The 16,716-nt window shown below is 48.0% G+C and overlaps 1 long non-coding RNA gene across 2 annotated transcripts; it reads right to left on the bottom strand.

Moving 5' to 3' along the window:
- Positions 1 to 10,570: 10,570 nt before the first annotated feature.
- Positions 10,571 to 16,425, bottom strand: LOC123465226. Of its 2 annotated transcripts, XR_006640366.1 has the most exons (5): positions 15,837 to 16,425; positions 15,653 to 15,754; positions 15,019 to 15,086; positions 14,122 to 14,221; positions 10,571 to 10,794 (listed from the first exon to the last, which is right to left on the bottom strand). It is a non-coding gene; the product is annotated as an uncharacterized LOC123465226 (long non-coding RNA). The 2 variants fall into 2 exon arrangements; XR_006640365.1 differs by having other exon boundaries at positions 15,653 to 16,425.
- Positions 16,426 to 16,716: the final 291 nt, after the last annotated feature.

Consider the following 16,716-nt stretch of genomic DNA (forward strand, 5'->3'; position numbering starts at 1 on the left):
GAGAGAGGTCTGAGATGAGGACAGGGGTGTGGGTGGTCGCATGCTGGGGGGCAGTTGAAGACATGAGTGTGGATGAGATGCCCAGGGACAGGGCACACATAGAAAAGAGCAGACGACCAAGATGGAGCTTGGAGACTCTCAGCGTGCAGGGGGCAGGTGAGCAGGGCAGAGTCAAGCGGGAGGAAAAACAGGGGCTCATGTCCTACCAGCTAGGACACAGCTGTGTACAAAAGAAGGGATGGCCCATCAGTGCCAGCTGCTCCAGGAAGGATCGTGAAGGCAAGGCAGTGAACACCATGAGTCAGGTAACTCTAGGCGACTGCGACCAGAGCAGTTTCAGAAGATGGTGGAGTCTGAAAGGCTGCAGTGGGTTGAGTCTGGAATGGAAAGAGTGAAATGGAAGTGGAGAAGGTAGACTCTTCTTTAAAAAAGCAAGGCTGTACGGGGGAGGGGAGAGAGGGCTTAGCAGTTAGGAGAGGAGGCGGCATTCAAAGGACTACTGGGGGGTTCATTTGCATGTGGATGGAGGAGTTTGATATTTATAGGCTGAAGGTAGAGACTAAAGCAAAGGTAGGAGATATAGGAGAAAGAAGATAGATACAGGTGGTAAAGGGGAGAGAGGACTAGATGCAGAATGTAGGTGGAGATGCTGCCTTCAGGGGGAGGCAGGAGGAAAGGGAGCCAGACATGAAGGGAGTTCCTAAGTTCTCTCCTCGCCCCATAAGTAGGAGATGGTCTTCTGCAAACTTAGAAGAGCCCCTACTGAAAATGGGGGAGGTGACTCAGGCTGCACAAAAGTGATGCTGGGCATGAGGCAGGGTTCCAGTGAGGTCTGACAGGACTGGGGCAGAGAGAAATGGAAGGGCTTGAGTTCTGGATGTCCTGTGAAGCTGAAGAACATGTGTACTGGGGGACAGCAAGAAGGTGGGCATGGTCAGAGAGCAAGATGCTGGAGTTTAGGATGATGAAGCCATCTTTTAAATTTTTATTTATTTTTGGCTGTAGTGAGTGTTCGTTGCTGCTTGTGGGCTTTCTCTAGTTGTGGTGAGTGGGGGCTACTCTCTTATTGCAAAGCATGGGCTCTAGGGCACGAGGGCTTCAGTAGCTGTGGTGCACAGGCTTAGTTGCTCCATGGCATGTGGAATCTTCCCAGAACAGGGATTGAACCTTTGTTCCCTGCATTGGCAGGTGGATTCTTAACCATCGGGGAAGTCCTGAAGCTATCCATAAGATGCTAATGTACATTATGAATCTTAAAGAGGGGCATTGTGTACAGCATTTCCTGAATCTTATGTCTATGAAATATCCTGCAGGACTGGTGTGGCGCTAAACCCACTGTGATCAATTCCACTGAAAGCAATGGGAGCCATGGAAGATTTTTAAGGAAAAAGTGACTTGATCAGATTGCATTTTAAACAGATCCCACTGGTGACCTGTATGGAGGATGAGTCGACGGAGATTGAGAGCTAATGCGTGGAAGCCAATGAGGAGTTTACTATAACCATCCAGGCAGGAGATAAAGAGGGCTCAAGCCTGAGAAGGGAGGAAATTGAGAAATATTTAGGAAGGTAAATCAGTAGGGTCAGGTGACTGAAGAAGGACACATCTGTGTGGGGTTTTTACATCTGTGTGGCATGGAAGGTGAGAACCCCAACGCAGACTGTGGTAGATGATTTTCATGGGAAGGATGTTGACCTCCACCTTGGATGATATAAAAGCTTTGAGGTTCATGGGGATGCGCAGATGGAACCATTAGGAAGTGGAATTCCATAAAGCAACAAGAGGGAGCATTTGGGAAGGCCTCTAGGATGAAGAATTCAGTTTGCCATAGTGTGAGGGCTCTGGGGTAGAGAGACAGCCTGGCAAGAGATGAAGGTGTGGGTTAAGATGGCTCACAATATTTGAATTTCAGGCTTCAGGGTGCATCTCTGCTGGGGATAGTGGGAGGCCAGGGGACAGGGGCCTGGAATTCCAAATGGAATTCTGGTGACAAATGGTCTGGGAAGAGGGCAGTGCCCTGCCCGGGTGGCCGAGAAAGGGGGTCAAACTCTGGCTCCTTACTCCTTAGTTGAAGGAGATTCAACTGGCACTGGCAGGTAGACAAAGGTGACTTCTTGGCTGAGCACAGCTACACCCTGCTGGTCAATTCTTCATTTATGCGATTCTAACAAATTCCCAGGGTAATTCCTGGGAATACACAGGTAATTCCTGTGTAAATGTTGCATGCTCACACACACGTGTTTACAGTCAGGGGCCTCTTTTTGTTTTGATCTTCGAATCTCTGGAGCAAAAAGACTCTTTTGGAACATAAGACCCATTGGTAGATTCATTCACTCAGCCTTTCTGGAGAGAGTACTGTGGACCAGGCACAGGGTTCAGAGGTGAAGAGACATGGTTCCAGAACTCACAGCCTGGTAGGGAAGATAAAAGCACCCAAGAAAGTTTGAGACAATGTGGGAAGTGCTCTGAAGCAGGGAGGGGAGGCACTTTGGGAGCCCAGGTGAGGACATCTCACTTCTAGGGCATCTGAACTTCCCTGAGAAGGTGGCATTAAGCTGAAGCAGGGCTCTGAAGAGTGAAGAGGATTTCGACAGGCAGACAAGGGGGAAAGACAGCAGAAACAGCAGAGGCAAAGGGCTGGAGCCAAGCAGCGCTCTGAGCCCCTTACAGCTCCAACAGGAAACGGGTCTCTCTCCCTCAGAGGCAGATGGCCTCACTTTAGAATCCAGGGATCCCAGAGTCCAAGTTAAAAGTAGGCGTCATCAGCAGCCTGAAGTTTGCTATGCTCTATGGCCAATTCCTGGCCTTTCCTCTCTGGTGTAGATTTCTCAGGGGCCGGGGCTGGGCCTTCTCTCCAAGACCCTTTTGTTCTCTGGCTGGCAGCCCTTGCCTTTGCAGACCCCTTGTTGCCAGCTCCTCCCAGGCCACTGACCTGCATCCCTGTCGGGATATTTCTGCTGAGCTTTGCTACTTTTGCCTGGAGTCATGCCAGAGCCTTAGCCTCCCAGGGGCCCTGCTGGCCCAGCCTCATGCCCTTAGGCAGGCCGAATTCATGCTGGAAGAATGGAGGTCAGAGTTCAGCCCCCCAAAGCCGGGGACTCTGACAGGGTCCCAGTGGGGGTCTTCAGGACAGCGTTCTTAGTGGGGGCTGGGGCTGCTCAGCCAGGACAATCTGGGAGTCAGCAGAACAGGACAAAGAAGAGCTGGATTCTTGGGGAAGACTGGGGGTGGGGCTGGCCTTGCTCTGCTGGGTGGGTTTCTTCTAGGTTAATGGAGTGGAAGGAGCAGTGGACTGGGAGTCAGAGAGCAGGCAGCGCCAGGGCTGAAGAGGTGCTGGGGATCGTGGAGACCCACAATAGAACAAAGACAAGTAGCTAATATTTACTGAGCGTTTACTATGGGCCAGGCACTGTAGTAAGTGCTTCATGGCCATTCATGTTTTTGCCACTGTCCTGTGAGAGGTTCTGATTTATAGATGAGAGAACTGAAGCACAGGAAATGAAGCACCATGTTCAAGGTCAATGAGCTAGCTAAGATAGATCTGAGAGGTGAACCCAGGTGGGCTAGCTGGTTTATTGCACAGATGGGGACCTAGAGGCCCAGAGAGGGGTGTCTGGGCCCAGGTCAAGCAGTGGAGCAGGCTGCAGCCCTTGTCCTGGCCCACCAGCCCCAGGGGTCTTGGGCGTGTGGCACTCTCTGCAGCCTGGGATGTCTGACCACATGACCGCTGATGAGAACAACTCTGCCTAAAACCAGGACCAGGAGAAACAGGTGCAGTAGATCTGTATGTCTGTCGACCAGGGCTTTAGCCACTGAGTGGCTGTGCAACACGGAGTGACACAACGCTATGAACCTCAGTTTCCTCCGTAAAATGACAGTGAGAATACCAACCATGCCTGCTGTAAAATGGAAAATGAATTAATATGAAAATCAAAAGATGAAACTATGTGAAAACAAAAGATGGAACAGTTGTTGGCCGCTAGAATCTATACTCAACTCACTCCTAGCATTTCATCAGCCCCAGTGGGAGCTCTGAGGGCTTCTCCTTAGAGTGATTGTTTCACTCATTTATCAAATATTTATTAAAGTGCCTGTTATGTACCAGGTTCTGAAATTCTCAAAATAACGCTGTGGGTTTTGTTATACCCATTTTATAGATTTTAAAACTGAGGGTGAGAGGCTGGGTGACTTGTTCCAGGTCGCTGAAGCCAGGCAGAGCCAGAAATTGCATCTGTGATTGCCTGAACCTCCTAGGAGCTGATGAGTGAGGCTGGTTCCCAACTCCCGTGGTGCCACAGAATAGAGGGGAAAGGGGAAGACAGAGCAGCAAGCAAGTCTAAGTGCCCTGAAGCTGGCACAATGATAGAAGCGGGGCATGGGGGCAGTTCTAAGAGGTTCAGGAGCAGGAAGGAAGGATGGCGTCAGGGGCAGTCCAGGAAGGCTTCGGAGAAATGATGACCCCCTGAGCTGAAGCTTAAAACTTCGTTTGCCGGGAGAGCATTTCAGACAGAGGGAACTGCAAAAGCACAAATCTGGTGGCTTAAAAGGCAGGGAAACAAAGGGAAGGAAAAGAAGGGAGAGGAGGGTAAGAGGAGGGAATCTTGTAGCTGTGGTGGGGGAGCAGGGCAAGCTGAGAGCTGGGAGGCAGACTGCAAGGGCAGCAGGGAGGTGCTGGAGGGTGCTGCAGCCTGTTCTGGGGCACCGTTTCTACGGGAGGGAAGGTGAGCAGCCCAGGCATAGATGTAGAGCATGAGGTCCCCACAGTTTGCTCTAAAATCGAAGACATTGCCTACATTAAAAAATCAGAAGATTTCACATGTAAGTCCAGACTTCTGGCTCCTCTTGAAAACTCAAATGATCTTGTAACTTGGCGCTCACTTCTTATATAACAAGCTGTTGTGGGTTACATCATGTTCCCCTAAAATCATATGTTGAAGTCAAAATGAGGTCAGTAGGGGGGACCCTTATCTAGGATGACTGGTGTTCTTATAAAAGGGGAAAATTTGGACACAAACACACACAGAGGGAAGATGATGTGATGAGACACAGGGAGGACGGCCATTTGCCAGCCCCGGAGAGAGACCTGGAGCAGATTTCTCCCTTCACAGTCCCCGGAAAGAACCAGCCCTGCCAATACCTGATTTTGGGCTTCTCATCTGCAGAACTGTGCACAGCAAATTTCTATTGTTGAAGCCCATCAGTGGCAGTACATTATTACAGCAGCCTGAGAATGAATGCTGGCCAAGCCTCCCCTTGGCCCTGTCTGGTCCCTGCCCTGGCCTGGTCCCTGCCATGGGGGAGGTGGAGACTCGGCCTTTCAGCCCATGTCTGTCCCACTGTGATGCAGGGCCTCTGAGGACACTCTGGCATAACCTACTTCACTGGGGAGGTGCAGAGGGATGGAAAAACCTGGTGGGCCTGGTTGGTGGGCTGGTGGCCCATCATGAGAGAGGTTTCACAGTCAGTCCTTAGAAGGAAGGGAATGAGCTCATTAGATCATCTGAGCCTGAAGGGACTTCCTAAATGACTGAGCCCTGTGGTCTGAGAACAGGAAGCATCAGAAGCACCCGGGAGCTTTTTTGGAAAATGTAGATCCCAGGCCCCAGTGTAACCTGCTGAATCACAGTCTGCATTTGAACAAGATTCCCAGGCATCATTTTCAAGGTTGAGAAGCCTTGGTTCTTAATCTGGCTGTGCACTGAGATCTAGGACTCCAAGTGAATGCTAATGCCTGGGTGCCTCCATCAGAGGTGCTGATAAAACTGTTCTAGGATGTGGTTTGGACATCAGATTTTAATGTTTTTATTTATTTGTATCCATTTATTTTTTATGGATCATAGTCTTGTCGTGGTGAAGGGACTTGCATAACTCAATGAAGCTATGAGCCCTGCTGTGCAGGGCCACCCAAGACGGACAAGTCATAGGGAAAAGTTCTGACAAAACGTGGTCCCCTGGTGCAAGGAATGGAAAACCACCCAAGTATTCTTGCCATGAGAACCCTATGAACAGTATGAAAAGGCAAAGAGATATGACATCAGGAGATGAGCCCCCAACATCAGAAGGTGTCCAATATGCTACTGGGAAAGCAGAAGGCATCTACGAATAGCTCCAGAAAGACTGAAGTGCTGGGCCAAATCGGAAATAACACTCAGTTATGGATGTGTTTGGTTGTTAAAGTAAAGTCCAATGCTGTAAAGAACAATATTGCATAGGAATCTGGAATGTTAGATCCATGAATCAAGATAAACTGGAGATGGTCAAGCAGGAGATGGCAAGAGTGAACATCGATATCTTAGGAATCAGTGAACTACAATGGATGAGAATGGGCGAATTTAATTTAGATGAGCATTAGCTATTAGTGGGGTGGCAATGGCACCCCACTCTAGTACTCTTGCCTGGAAAATCCCATGGACGGAGGAGGCTGGAAGGCTGCAGTCCGTGGGGTCGCTGAGGGTCAGACACGACTGAGTGACTTCACTTTCACTTTTCAGTTTCATACATTGGAGAGGGAAATGGCAACCCACTCCAGTGTTCTTGCCTGGAGAATTCCAAGGACGGGGGAGCCTGGTGGGCTGCTGTCTATGGGGTCGCACAGAGTCGGACACGCCTGAAGTGACTTAGCAGCAGCTTAGCACTATGGGCAAGAATCCCTTAGAAGAAATGGAGTAGATCTCACAGTCAACAAAAGAGTCCGAAATGCAGTATTTGGGTGCAGACTCAAAAATGACAAAATGAACTCAGTTTGTTTCCAAGGTTAACCATTCAACATCACAGTAATTCAAGTCTATGCCCCAACCACTGATGCCGAAGAAGCTAAAACTGACCAGTTCTATGAAGATCTACAACACCTTGTAGAATTAACACCTATATATATATATATATATATATCTTTTTCATTATAGGGGATTTGAATGCAAAAGTAGGTAGTCAAGGGATACTCAGAGTAACAGGCAAGTTTGGCCTTAAAGGCTAACAGAGTTTTGTCAAGAGAACAAACTGGTTGTAGCAAATACCCTTTTCCAACAATCCAAGAGAAGACCTTATGCATGGACTTCACCAAATGGTAAATACTGAAATCAAACTATGTTCTTTGCAGCTGAAGATTTAGAAGCGCTATACAGTCAGCAAAACGAGACCTGGAGATGACTGTGACTCAGATCGTGAGCTACTTTTTGCAAAATTCAGTCTTAAATTGAAGAAAGTAGGGAAAGCCACTAGGCCATTTAGCTATGATCTAAATAAAATCCATTATGATTATACAGTGGAGGTGACAAATAGATTCAAGGGATTCAGTCTGTTAGACAAAGTGCCTGAAGAACTATGGATCGAGGTTCCTAATATTGTACAAGAGGCAGTGACCAAACACATCCCAAAGAAAAAGAAATTCAAGAAGGCAAAATGGTTGTCTGAGGAGGCCTTAAAAATAACAGAAAAGAAGAGAAGCAAAGGAGAAGGGAAAGAAAGATATACCCAAGTGAATGCAAAGTTACAGGGAATAGCAAGGAGAGATAAGAAGGCCTTCTCTTTTTAAAAAAAATTAATTTATTTTTTATTGAAGGATAATTGCTTTACAGAATTTTGCTGTTTTCTGTCAAACTTCAACATGAATCAGCCATAGGTACACATATATCCCCTCCCTTTTGAAACTCCCTCCCATCTCCTTCCCCATCCCACCCCTCTAGGTTGATACAAAGCCCCTGTTTGAGTTTCCTGAGCCATACAGCAAATTCCTGTTGGCTATCTATTTTAAATATGGTAATATAAGTTTCCATGTTACTCTTTCCATACATCTCACCCTCTCCTCCCCTCTTCCCATGTCCGTAAGTCTATTCTCCATGTCTGTTTCTCCATTGTTGCCCTGTAAATACATTCTTCAGTACCATTTTTCTAGATTCCGTATATATGGGTTAGAATCTTTCTCTTTCTGACTCACATCACTCTGTATAATAGGTTCTAGGTTCATCCACCTCATTAGAACTGACTCAAATATGTTCCTTTTTACGGCTAAGTAATATTCCATTGTGTATATATACCACACCTTCTTTACCCATTCAAGAAGGTAAAGAAATAGAGGAAAACAATAGAATGGGAAAGACTAAAGATCTGTTCAATAAAACTGGAGATATCAAGGAAATATTTCATGCAAGCTTGGGCATGATAAAGGACAGAAACAATAAGGACCTAACAGAAGCAGAAGAGATTAAGAAAAAGTGGCAAGAATACACAGGAGAACTATACAAAAAATGTCTTAATGACCCAGATAATCATGATGATGTGCTCACTCACCTAGAGCCAGACATCCTGGAGTGTGACGTCAAGTGGGCCTTAGGAACCATTACTATGAATGAAGCTAGTGGAGGCGATCTATTTAAAATAGATGAGCTATTTAAAATCCTAAAAAGATGATGCTGTTAAAGTGCTACACTCAATACGTCAGCAAATTTGAAAAACTCAGCAGTAGTCACAGGACCGGAAAAGATCTGTTTGCATTCCAATCCCAAAGAAGGACAATGCCAAAGAATGTTCAAACTATCATATAATTGTGTTCACTTCACCTGCTAGCTGGGTTATGCTCAAATTCCTTCAAGCTAGGCTTCAGCAGTACATGAACCAAGAACTTCCAGATGTACAAGCTGGATTTAGAAAGGACAGACGAACCAGAGATCAAATTACCAACATTCACTGGATCATGGAGAAAGCAAGAGAATTTCAGAAAAACATCTACTTCTGCTTCATTGACTATGCTGAAGACCTTGATTGTGTTGATCACAGTAAACTGTGGAAAATTCTTCAAGAGATGAGACTACCGGACCACCTTACCTGTCTCCTGAGAAAACTATGTGGGTCAAGAAGCAACAGTTACAACTGGACATGAAAGAACTGACTGGTTGTAAATTGGGAAAGGGGCACAACAAGGCTGTGTATTGTCACCCTGCTTATTTAACTTCTATGCAGAGTGCATCATGCGAAATGGTGGGTTGGATGAATCACAAGCTGGAATCAAGATTGGGGGAGAAGTATTGACAGCCTCAGATATGCAGATGATACCATTCTAATGGCAGAAAGTGAAGAGGAACTAAAGAGCCTCTTGATAAGGGTGAAAGGGGAAAGTAAAAAAGCTAGCTTGAAACTCAACATTCAAAATATTAAGATCATGGCATCTGGTCCCATTGTTTCACAGCAAATACAAGGGGGAAAAGTGGAAGCAGTGACAGATTTTCTTTTCTTGGGCTCCAAAATCACTGCAGATGGTGACTACAGCCATGAAATTAAAAGATGCTTGCTCCTTGGAAGGAAAAGTATGACAAACCTAGACAGCATATTTAAAAGCAAAGACAGCACTTTGGCAACAATCATCAGTATAGTCAAAGCTATGGTTTTTCCAGTAGTCATGCATGGATGTGAGAGTTGGACCATAAAGAAGGCTGAGTGCTGAAGAATTGATGCTTTTGAACTGTGATGCTGGAAAAGACTCTTGAGAGTCCCTTGGACTGCAAGGAGATCAAACCAGTCAACCCTAAAGGAAATCAACCATGAATGTTCATTGGAAGGACCAATGCTGAAGCTGAAGCTCCAATATTTTGGCCATCTGGTGTGAAGAGCCGACACATTAGAAAAGACCCTGATACTGGGAAAGATTGAAAGAGGAAAAGGGGAGGACAGAGGATGAGATGGCTGGATGGCATCACTGACTCAATGGACAAGAGTTTGAGCAAACTCTGGGAGGTAGTGTAGGACATGGAAGTCTGACGAGCTGCAGTTCATGTGGTTGCAAAGGGTCAGACATGACTTAGAGACTGAAAAACCACAGCAAATTTATTTGTTTGTTTATTGCCTACAAATAAAGGCATGTAAAAATATTACTAGTGCATATAACTGAAGTTCTGAGAACTGAGTACAAATATTGAATTCTCACTGTTAGCTCTCAATTCACCAAAATCACTAGCATCAGAAATAAATTTCAGGAACTCCCACGATGATCCAGTAGTTAAGAATCCGTGATTCTACCTCAGACTGTGTGGGTTCAGTCCCTGGTTGAGGAATTAAGATCCCACATGCTGCACAAGTGGCCAAAAAATAAAATCAATGGATTTCCCTGGAGGTTCAGCAGTTAGGACTCAGCCCTTCCAAAGCAGCAGGCACAAGTCTGACCCCTGGCTGGAGAACTAAGATCCCACATGCCTGTGGTACCAGCCAAAATAAGTAAATAAATAACAAAAAAAATTTTAATAAAATAAAAAAGAATTAAACGTCCCCCATCCTCATTATTGTCTAACATCCAGAGGATGCTCTTCCTGATCTGGATGCCTTCCCCTCCACTGTCATAGCTGTCCTGGGATTCTATGTAAATATTACCTTTAGTGCCCTTCTGGACACATACTGAGGGATAACTTCATCATGTGTTTGTCTAGAGCCACTTTTAAAGTACAGTAAATAAACTAGCTTAGCTAGGATGGAAAAGATTAAATAACAATAGAAAATTTGCCTTTATGAGTCTCCCCCATTTTGATGGAACACAATTTAAGTGTTTCTTTCACCTGTATCTCCCAGGCTTCAGTACTAACAAACCTTAAATAAATGCTTCTTTATTAAAAAATAAAGAAAAGAAAAGAAAATCAAAAGAAAAACAGTCGAATAGAGGGCTTCTTACTTAAAGCAAATTGAAAAGGACCTGTAAAGGAAGAGAATGGAGAAGGAAATGGCAACCCACTCCAGTGTTCTTGCCTGGAGAATCCCATGGACGGAGAAGCCTGGTAGGCTGCAGTCTATGGGGTCCCACAGAGTCGGACACGACTGAAACGACTTAGCAGCAGCAGCAGCAGCAATGGAAGAGAAATGGGGAAAGAATCAGTTGAACCACAAACAGTTTGTAAGAATTAAATGAAAATGTATTAAGTGAATGAATAAAACTTGACTATACACTGCAATTGCTGGGGACACCAAGTGACTACAAATGCCTGAGTGCCTCCCACAGAGGCTCTGATGTAATTACTCTAGGGTGTGGCTTGAACATTTGATTCTTAAAAGCCTCCCGGGTTTATTGTAATGTGCAGCCAAATATGGGAACTGCTGTTCTATTGTAGGTCTTTACACTAACTCCCTTTCCCATCAGAAAACTTTTACAGCAAATAACAAAACCAGAGCTGGGAAGTCCAGGTAGAGAACCCGCAAATGACCCTGGCAGTCTGGGGAGGGGCCACTGCAGATGGTCCCTGACCAGTGAAGGCATGGTCGGGGAGCTGTTCAAGTGAGTTGAGAAGGCTCTTGGACTATGTGGCATTTAAGTCCTGGGAGGGACTTGGAAATATTGCTTAAAGCCCAAGTGTGTTAAGTAATTTACCCAAGAGCTCATGACTATTCTTGGCAGGGCTGGGACCTGAGGGTGGGTGTCTGGGTCCTTGTAGGAACACTTTGCTGCTCAAAGTCAAGGTTATAGTCTGTCCCCTGGGGCCCAGAAACCACTGTCCTGTGTACTGTCATAAAAGGTTCATGTCCTGAAGCACTGAGCCAACTCTGGGCTCCTGTTGTGAAACCCAAGCTATGTTCAACACTGAGAACTTGAGGAAAGGCAAACAGGCTGCTACTGACTCTGAGGACCAGATGGTTATAATGAAGGTAGAAGGGAAAAAAACATTTCTTCTCTGAAACCAGCAAGGGACCAGTAGAAGGAGTGGAGGCAGGACCCTGCTCCCAAATCTGCAGGGGTTCCCAGTCCAACCCCTGCACTCTGGACATTAGTCCATGTGATAGGCAGCTGGGGCCTTCAGCTTGTAAATGTTGAACTTGAGGTTGAAATTACTTTCCATTTGCTTCCATTGATGCCCATGAATGTTTTTCACCAAGTAGCCGAGACAGTAGGGGCTAAGGGAGTGTAAAGGAAAGAACGTGGGCTCTGGAGTCCTGGGATCCAAGGTTTGAGACCCAGTTCCTCATTAACTAGCTGTGTGAACTTGGGCTAGTCACTCAGACTCTCTGAGCCTTGGCTGTGGGTCTGTGAACTAGAGGTAACATTGATACTCGTAGAGCTCCCTGGTTCTGGGAGGGTCACATGAGATAATGTATGTGAACATGTATCGTTAAGGGCAATGCCTGTTGGACAGACACCTATGCTTTGCATGCTGTTAAGGGTGATGCCTGTGTTAGGCAGTGCATGCAAACACACACGTAACGATACACCATCTATCCGAATTCAAAGGTGAACAGTCCATGGTCCCTTATTTGAATCCTTTGGGACCAATATGTTTCAGATTCTGAACTGTGCACATTTTCAAAACTAATATGATTTCCCATAATCAAGCACCTTAACATTCTCACAGAGACACATGCATAGTCACATGAAATTGGATAAACAACGTTATGTCAGTTTGGATAAGGTTGTGCCTCCTAACCAGTTAGGAAGAGATGTTCTGTTTTCAGTAAGTTTGGGGTTTCAGAAATTCAAAACAGGGACCAAGGATCTGTACCATAACAGTTGGGATGTATTGAACATAACCCTCTATGTGCCTGGCACTATTCCTGGTGCTTCACACATGTTTGCTCACTTAATCCTGCCCACATCCTGTGAGGATGGAAGGTGGTGTCCAATTCATGGACTGGGTGCAGGACACTCCCCTGTGGACTTGGCTAGCTGAGTCGGGTTGGAGAAGCTTCCCTTGCTAGGAGGATTCTGGTGTGGGCCCCGGCTGTGGTCTGCTCACTCCTATTCTTCACTTCCCAGGAGCATTTCTTTAACATTAAAGCAAGGCCCACCTCCCATTAGTCTACTGATTCAATGGTTGATTTTGTTCTTTCTGAAAGTTGCTTGGCCTTTGTTTTATTGGTTTTATTATTGTTCAGTTGTGTCTGAGTCTTTGCTACCCCATGGACTGGAGCATGTCAGGCTTCTCTGTCCTTCACTATCTCCTGGAGTTTGCTCAAACTCATTTCCATTGAATTGATGATGCCATCCAACCATCTCATCCTCTTTCACCCCTTTTTGCTCTTGCCCACAATCTTTCCCAGCATCAGGGTCTTTTCTAATGAGTTGGCTCTTTGCATCACATGGCCAAAGTATTGGAGCTTCAGCTTCAGCATCAGTCCTTCCAGTGCATATTCAGTGGTTTAGGTTTTGGTATTTCTCTTGTTCAGTAGGGGGGTGTGTGTGTGTGTGTGTGTGTGTGTGTGTGTGTACATGCATGTGAGTCAGCCCTTGTGTGTCTGTATCTGGGTGTGTTTGTGTGTACTTGGTCTCTGGGGTGGGCTGGGGCATGTCTGGGTGCCTTGTGTCCCTCTGCTCTGTGTGTAACTCAGTGTATCTGCCCAGGTGTGTCTATGTCTCCATGTGTGCAGACACCTGTGCGTCATGCATGTCTCCGTGTTATGGTGACCAACTCTCGTCCTAGTTTGCCTGGGACTGAGGGGTTTTCCAGGACATGGGGAACATGGAGAAACAGTGAAATGGAGAAGTCCTGGGCAGACCGGGATGAGTTGACCACCCTAGTCTGACCATCTGGGTATACATGCTCCGTGACTGTGCTTCATGTGCAAGCTTCCTCTGTGTGTGTGCAAACTGTGGCACATCTCTGCGTGCCCACATGTCCAGTCTCTGCTAGTTTGTATCTGCGTGCTCTGCGAGGCGTTCTCTGTGTGGGTTGGTCTCTGCCTTGCGTCTGTGAATCTCCCTGCCTGGGAGCCCGTGTCTGGAGGGTATATGTTCTCCGGAGTAGACATCGTGTCCCTGCTGTGGACTTGTTGCCAAGCTAGCCCCTTCTGTGGCTCAGTCGCCCTTTTTTCTCCTCCCCATTCCCCAATGAAGCTCTTTCTCAGTCACCTTCTCTCCATCCTCAGGCCTGGGCCCAGCCCAGAACCATCTCAACAGACAATTCACTGTCCCAATCCATCCTATGAGGTTCAAGGCATAAATGTTGAATTTGAACATTTGCCAGTTCAGTGCAACCTCGGAGGCTCCTCTCTGACACTGCTGTGCTCTCAGGCACCCCTCGGTCTCCTGCCTATGTCCCACCTCCCCCTTCTCAGCACCCTCCATCCTGCATTAGCTATTTGCTCATATCTCTGTCTCTCCCCCATATTCCATGCCCCTAAACCCCCAATTTCCCCCAACCCCTCTTCTAGAAGTCTTACCTCGAGGTCCCCTGCTCTGTGACTCCTTCCCTGTCTAACCCCAGGCGGAGTTGAGCATTTCTTCCTCTGCCCTCCTGCAGCCCCGGGGAGGGGAGGTTTCCTACAGGTGGAGGGAGTCAAGGAGAAAGGGAAGGAACTCACCCTTTACTGAGCCCACCCCCAGGGGCCAGGCTCCGGGCTAGGCCCGGTGCTGTATTGTCATTTTATTCATTTCATTCTTATGACCATCCTGCGAGGTAGGCGTTATCACAGCTGCTTTGCAGGTGAAGCCACCAAAGCTCAGAGAGGCTGAAGCACTGGCTCAAGGCCACACAGCTAGGAAAAGCTGTTCCAAAGTACAGACTCCTCCCACCAGGCCCCCTTTTTGCTGCCTTTGGTAATCTGCCTGCCTCGCTGGCCCATGGGCCTTTTGTAGGCTGAGACTAAGTCCAGTATGTCTCCATGGCCTCAGGGCTCAGCACAGGAGCGGGCACCCAGCGGGCATGCCATAAGGTTTACGGAGTGAATGCCTGCTGCTCTCGAAGATGACAACCTCGGCTTTCATTAGTCTGATTTATACAAGTGCTGGGATCCTCAGGACTGCAAGCCTGGGGAACGGTTGGCTATAATTTATCAGAAAACATGGCAACTGTTCCAGCTTCCCTTTCAGTGCAAAGAGAAGGTAAATTGATGGCCCACAGCCCTGCACTGGGAAGGGCCCCCGGCCCAGCCAACAGTGCACAGTACGTGATACAGAGCTGGCCCCCGACCGTCCCCCGCTTGGGCCTGTCCACCTGCTGCCTGGAGGTGGCCACAGGGGGGTCAGCTGCCTCTCATCGATCGCCCTGCTCGGGATACCAAATGGTGCCTTTGAAAGTCCACAAAGGAAGAGACACCCGTTCATCCCTGATCAATTACCTCTTGCCGCCCCTTGCTCGGCACGTGCGGGCGCAGCACAAAGCCTGCTCGTCACGGGTGCTCGATCACTGTTGCAGGATTAATGGTTTTTCAGTTGAGAGAAACGCCCGCCTCCTCCCTCATCCCCAGACCAGGCGTCTCCAGGACAATGCTGCAGTGGCCCCAGCAGCCCCCAGCTCCCTGCTGCCCTCCTTGATCGAGGTTGACGGATGTGGGGCGAGTGGGTCTATAGAAGCCCCCGGGCTCATTCTGCGGGGCTGATGGGCAGGACAGCTGCCTCAGCCTTCCCAGATGTCCGGGAGAATCTATTCTCTTCTCCCCATCAACAAGGCAGCTGGGCCAGCCCTGGGAGCATCAAAAGGCAGCTGGGCGAGCCCTGGGAGCCCCACCTGAGGGGCCTTGGGCCTCGGGCCTTGGGGTCAGACCACATGGCTCTGCACAGGCAGGCCTTTGATCCTGAGAGCTGAGGGGCTGGTTTGCTTCTCTCTCGTCACCCCAGTGACAAGCTCAGTGCCCCCCTCTGCCTCCTGAGGCTGCCCCAGCCTGGGCTTTGAGTGATGAAGAGGGTTTTCCTGGCCTAGGAGGATGATTGCATTACTGCTGATAACTTGAAAATTAATCATCATAATAAGACCTGCCGGCTGCTGAAGGAGACGGATGGCTGCCCGCATTCCGGCAGCACGGTGCTTCCCGCTGGGCTGCAATCATGTCCTCATCCTCACGGCTCCCCGAGGCCCTGCAGGATGTGAATATTTAATTAATGTCCTTCTCCTGCTCACTGGAGTGTTTGTAAATATGATTCATGGCCGCATTGTTACCTCAGCAGAGCTCTGCTCTGCCTGCAGCATCTCTCGGGCAGAGTCAGCCAGCTGGCAGCTTAACACCCCTGTCCTCGTGGGTCTGTCCACACCCTGTGCCCCTGCAGGATTTGGGAGCAGTAAGGGCTCCAGGCCTGGACACAGCCCGCCTTCCCTTCCATGGAACCCAGGGTGGAAATCGGAGGCCACGCTTCATGTTGGGTTTGGACCACAGTTCATTAACAGGTCTTTGAGGAGGCCCGCCCCCCGCCCTGGGAGCAGAGGCCTGACTCAGGCTAGTTATTCTAGGGAGCAGGGGACGACCCCATGGGAAGGCCTGTCTCCTCCCTAGCCCCACTCAGAAACAAACACATACAAGAATAGTGGACCATAATTGCCAAACATCTTCCCACCAGCGTGAGCAAGGCAGATGGCGTTGCTCTGAGGGAAAGGCGTCAGATGGAGGAGTAGGAGCCCGGGGTTCTTTTGTGGGCTCTGCTGCCATGTGCTTCCTGACTTTGGGTAGGTCATCGGGCCTCAATTTTAGCATCTACATCGTGCACACATTAATACCTATTCCATCAGTCTCATGGGGTGCTGCAAGTGCTGGGGAAGCCATAAAAAATTCTGTGCATTTACACACAGTCAAGGCTGGAAGGGCTAACTCTCTCACCATACAGATGAGGAAATCGAGGCTCTGAGAGGAAAAGGGACGTGCCTAGAACACAGTCAAAACTGGGACTGACTGTGGATCGGCTTACTCTCAGCTAGAGGTTTTTTCTGGAACAGAGTTTGGAAATGGACCATTTCATTCTTTCAGCTCAGTTCCCAGATTGGCTCAGAGGTTCTCACCCCAGGGGACCAATGGTGGGAACTTCTCCCCGAGACACAGTGCAGGCCG

This window comes from Bubalus bubalis, chromosome 20 (assembly GCF_019923935.1).
Source record: "Bubalus bubalis isolate 160015118507 breed Murrah chromosome 20, NDDB_SH_1, whole genome shotgun sequence".
Taxonomy (NCBI): Eukaryota; Metazoa; Chordata; class Mammalia; order Artiodactyla; family Bovidae; genus Bubalus; species Bubalus bubalis.